This window comes from Tenrec ecaudatus, chromosome 2 (genome assembly GCF_050624435.1).
Source record: "Tenrec ecaudatus isolate mTenEca1 chromosome 2, mTenEca1.hap1, whole genome shotgun sequence".
In the NCBI taxonomy this organism is placed as follows: domain Eukaryota; kingdom Metazoa; phylum Chordata; class Mammalia; order Afrosoricida; family Tenrecidae; genus Tenrec; species Tenrec ecaudatus.
The window spans coordinates 189,448,620-189,454,520 of NC_134531.1; positions in this window are offsets into that span (position 1 = coordinate 189,448,620).

Consider the following 5,901-nt stretch of genomic DNA (forward strand, 5'->3'; position numbering starts at 1 on the left):
AAGGTCAGAAGTTTAAAGCCACCAGTGGCTCCACAAGAGAAAGATGAAGCTTTCTATTTCTATAAAGAGTTGTAGTCTCAGAAAACACAGGGCAGTTCCACCTTGTCCTATAGGATTGCTCTGGGTCAGCATCGACTCGATGGCAGTGAGGGAATTTTATTGCAGATTTAGAAATATTGGCAAAAGATATTACAAAGAATGCAATCCCAATCATGGATTTTTCTTTATGAGACATTTTTTAAAAATGAGGCTTATATGTGGTACCACATTAATTTTTAAATGTGAGATTAAGGGTTAGGAAAACTATACTAATGGTTATTACTGATAATGGCATTTCAAGTTTTCTTTTATCTCTTGTGTTTTACTATTTTCATAATTGAGCCCATATTGACTCTTAGGAAAATGTATGTTGAGTGCAAATAAACATGGAATCACTACATAGAAAATTAAAATACAACCTGTAAAAGATAATTGATAAGTTCTACTGAGCTAATCAATTCTCTATTGATCAGGAAAATCTTAGGAAGCCTTAATTTTTCCTGTTATCAGGAAGCCCTTGGAAAGCCATAACTGAAGGGAAGAAATTTGTAAAACATATACACGAGAAAAGGTTGACATACACAATCAGAATTCCCACTGGTCGATACTTAAAGGATGAAAATACACTTGAAAAACGGGCAGGCAGCATGAATAGATATTTCACTGAGGAAGATAAAATGGCCAATAGGCATCTGAAAACTCAAACCAAATTCATTTCTGTCAACTCGATTCTGACTCATAGTGACCCTACAGGACAAACTAGAAGCAACCCTGTGGGTTTCCAAGGTTGTGACTCGTTCAGAACTATAAAGCCTCATTTTGCTTCCTCAAAGGAGCTGACAGATTAGAACTGTGGACTTTGAAGTTATCAGGTGAATTCTTAACCCATGAGGGCACCAAGGATCCTGGCAGGCATTTGAAAGAGTACTCTGTATCACCAGTTTTAGAGTCCTACAAGTGGAAATTGCAATGGTATGCCATTGCACATCCACCAGATGAGAACATGTTGCCAAGTACTGAGAGCAAAATATAGCCGCAGGTGCACCTGTGTGTACATGCTGATGGGTATCCAGTTTGTTCCATCACTTTCGCAAACAATTTGAAAGTTGATGATGAACATTATTTTCTATGCTTGACAGTTTCCATTTGCCTTTATAGACCTCTTCCTCACTCCTCTTCCCAGTACTGTGTACCTGGAAGACTGCCCCGTATGAATGGGACAAAGATGATCCAACTTCCTGTTGGGCTTGAGATGGCCAACCATTAGAAGGAGATGTGAAGGTGGGAAGAGAAAGGGAAGAAGGGAGGACTTCTGTTTTCCTCCTCCCCCTCTTCTCGTTCCTGGGCAAGATTTGGTGGTGGCTGGTGCCTTCTGCTAAAAACTCCAGCTTCTGTAATCCTGCAGTCCTTAGTTTTTTTCTCTCCAGGTTCTCAGAACTACTCCTTCCTGCCCACTTCTGGTCCATAAAGGTCGACACACCCTGCTGTTGTTAAACCTGCAGTGTTTCCATCTTTGGCTGCTGGTCTTCAACTTTTATACCTATGCTGGTAAACAATACCTGACTCTTCTCAATGTCCCTCTTTGAGGGTGTCATCAATCTGCTCTTGCAAGCCAGACTCCGACCATACTTCAGACTCATCACTGCCATCAAGTCAATTCCCATTCACAGGAATTCCCCTCCTTGGAATATAGCCTAGAGCGCTACTGTCCAAGAGGTGCGACATTCCCACCTCATAGGTGATTCAAAGTTTTAAAGTAACGGAATGTAAGCAGAAATTGGTGATTTTAACTTTAGTAGTTATTTTATTTTATCTCACAAAAAAACCCAACTGACCAACCAACAAACCAAACAAAACTCACTGCCATCATATTGATCCCAACTCATAGCGACCCTATAGAACTGGGTAGAACTGCCCCTGTAGGTTTCCGCGGTTGTACATCTTTATAGGATCAGAAAGGCTTGTCATTTTCTTATAGAGTGGCTGATGGGTTTGAACTGTTGACCACAATGTGTCACTCACTACCCCACCAGATCTTCTAGTGATTTCACCCAGTACATCCAAAACATTGTATAGTCAGTGTGGACTAGCACCTGGCTGTGACTTTGTCACACTGTCGTGGTGGCTTGCTCGTTGCTATGATGCTGGAAATCAGGCCAGCAGTAAAAGTGCTGCAAGTACCATATAGCATGGGGCTGGCTTTCAGTAGAGTTTCCAACAAAGACAGACTAAGAAGAAAGGATTGTTGAGCAACGTCTAAAAATTAGCCACAGGAAACCCTATAGATCACAGTAGATTATTGTCAGAAACAACGCTCAAAGATGAGCCCCTTAGCTTGAAAAGCATTCACCATACACAGTAGCCACAACAGGGAACTCAAGCAAAGCAACGATTGTGACGATGGCCCCGGGCGTGGCAACATTTTGTTCTAATCAACCTCCAGTCACCATGGGACCAAGCCAACTCGGCAGCAACTCACAACAGCATCAGCCTGTTAATACAAGATGTGTTCATGAGATATTTTACATTCTCTTCTTCACATGAAATCTCCAAAAGTCAGTATTTTTTTAACTGCATGTCATTTACTTTACTTTTTCTTTTTGTTTAAAGATCATTTTAATGGGGACTCTTAAGAATCCACACATCGAGTGGCGATACTGGGAGGGTAGAAGGAGGGTGTGTTGGAAAGAGGGAATCAATTACAAGGATCTACATGGGACCTGCTCCCTGGGGGACGGACAACAGAAAAGTGAGTGAAGGAAGACATCAGACAGGGAAATATATGACAAAGTGATAATTTATAAATTATCAAGGGCTCATGAGATAGGGAGGAATGGGGCGGGGGATGAGGACCTGATGCCAGGGGCTTAAGTGGAGCAAATATGTTGCGAATTATGAGGGCAATGAGTGTACAGATGTGTTTTACACAATTGATGTATGTATGGATTGTGACAAGAGTTGTATGAGCCTCTAATAAAATGATTAAAAAAAGAAAAAACAGAATCCACAAATCAATTGTATAAAGGATATTTGTACATATGTTGCATCATTATTTTCTTAACATTTACATTCTATTTGAACCCTTGCTATCAGTTCCTCTTTTGACCCTCCCTACTTTCCTCCCCACCTTATGACCCCTTGATAAATTATAAATTATCTTCACCCGAAGTCACAAAACAAACAATCATATTGTTGTGAACCAGGGGGGTCAGATGAGAGACCCCAAACCCATCTGTAGACAATGGAACATCCCCTCACAGAAGGGCCATAATGAAGGGACAGGTCAACCAGGGCACAGCATATCACTGATAGAATGCACAGTATTCCTCTGGTTCCTTGAGGCTTTCTCACCCCCCCCCATCATGACCCCAATCCTGCCCATCAGAGGGGGCTAGACTGGAGCATGTGCACCAGTACAGATAATTGCAGAGGACACATGGAATCCAGGTCAGATAAACCCCTCAAGAACAGAAATGGGAGTATCCATACCAGGAGGGTAGGGGGAAAGTGAGGAGGGGCGGGGCTAAGAAACTGTGGGTGAAGGGAGACAGTGGTCGGTGTAAAATGTGAAAATAGTGCTCGTTCGCCATTTACCAGCATGTATTTTGTACTCATAGCATATGCTCAGTCCCCACTAGAGTATGACCGTCTGATTGGAAAACACCGAAGCCAGACCAACCTCACTGCCTGCAACTTGAACCCAACTCAGAGCCACCAACCAACAGGGCAGAGTAAAACTGCCCTTGTGTTTCTGAGCTAGTAACTCTTTTTCTTTCTCTTTTCTTGTCCATTTTACTGGGAGCTCTATAGATATTATAACAATCCACAGTTCAATTAGATCAAGCATGATTGTACAATTGTTAGCACCGTCATTTTCAAAACATTTTCTTTCTTCTTGCACTCATTGGTGTCAGCTCCCTTTTTACCCCTGCCTTTCCCAACCCTACCCCCAAGAACCCTTGCTATTATATTAATTATTGTTATTCCTCCCCCACCTCATATATTACACCATTTGATGCACTTGTTCACCTGCCATTCTGTTATCCATTCCCCTTGAGTGGGGTTATGTAGTCATCATTGCTATTACTTCCTCCTTCCTCCCCTTGCCCCCCACCCCCGCCTCTTTCTGTACCCCCAGGGAATCATTACTCCCATTGCAATTCCTAACTGTCTTGGATTTCATGCACAGAATGATCTTAATTATACACACAAACATATACAGGTCTAACAGGATTAATGAGGTAAAACTAAGACTTCCGTGGCCCTTTTATGAGGGACTGTCCCATTATCTTACAGGTGTGTTTTGGGTCTTACATCTATGCTTCTTCACATCAGTTTGGTTGCTTGTTTTTGAACTTCTGATACCTATTCCCATCGACACCTCTTGATCACACATGTGTACTTTGCTGATTCCCTGCTAGATGGCCACTTGTTTAGCTTCAAGCCTTTAAGACCCCAGACGCTTTATCTTTTAATAGCTGGGCACCATCAGTTTTCTTCACCACTCTTGCTTATGCACCCATTTTTTCTTCAGCAATCCTGTCAGGAAGGTGAGTATCATACATTGCTACATTATTAGAACAAATCCTCTTTGTACTGAGGTTAAGATTAAAGTAGTGACCCAAAATCCATGAAATAGTAACTCTTCATGGGACTAGAAAGCCTCATCTTCTCTCACGGAGAAGTTGGTGGTGTTGAACCATTGATCTTACAATTAGCAGCCCAAAGAGAAACCTACTACACCACCAGGGCTCAGACCTGGAGAAACTCTGGCATAAGTTACTCAGGAGACAGCACAGGGGCATATTTCATGTTTACAAATATAAAAGCTTGCTTTCTTTTGGCTCCAAGTATTTGTCACACACCTGTCCCACTAGACACCCATGCATGCAATGACTGCCCTTTAGGGAACAGGTTGGTTAGCGTTGGAGGAGAGAATTGGCCATGGTGGACTAAGGTCTGGTTTCGGTTTCCTCACACTTCACAGCGGAGCAGTCTCTATGGCTGTTCTCTTGTCCTCGGCCTTCTCCCTTCTTCTAGTCCTGGCTCCCTCAGGAGTTGGCACCTGCTCCTCTGCTTCCTCTCCCAGGTAATGCTGCTCTTTCTTGTCAATAGGAAGGCTCAGTCCTTAGACGCCTAGGTGCTCTACAAACTTCTCAACCTAAGATCATGGAGAGTTGCCCTGTCTCCAGGGGTAGAAGGTGAGGGGCAAAATTCTGGTTGCAGTGGGAGGTATGCTCAGTTCTTTTCCTTTCATAAGTTCTTGTGGTTAGAACTCAACTGAGCATATATCTTGAACATATTTAAAATAACAAAGAACAAGTGCTGTGGAGTCACTTCCAGAGGGTGGTGCCCCTTTGTGTTTTATAATAGCATGGTGACCCATAGAATGTGCAAGGATGTGATCTTTCAGAAGCAGAGTGCCAAGTCTTTCTTCCAAGGCACTGTGAGTGGATTCAAAGAACCAAATTTTAAATGAGTAGCTCAAAGCTCTGCCCCATATGCAGGAGCTTGCATTTTGGGCTGTCAGGTAAGTGTTGGACTATTAACCACAAGGTTGGAGGTTCAAATCCACCATCCACTCCTTGGGGAGAGATGAGGCTATTTGCTCCCCTAATGATTTATAGCCTCAGAAACCCTACAGAGGGTCAACCTGAGTTGGAATCACCCCAATGGCCGATTTGTTTTTGTTTGTGTTTTGGTGGGAAGAGCCCGGTAACAAAATGAGCAACTTCATTCAAGGCAGGTGGCAGTCTTAACTACTTCCTTGTACAGGACCCCAAACGATACAGTAGGAGTAAAGCAAGGTGGGAAATCAAGAAAGATTGATATTAAAGAACATTTCGTTTAAAGAGACAAAAT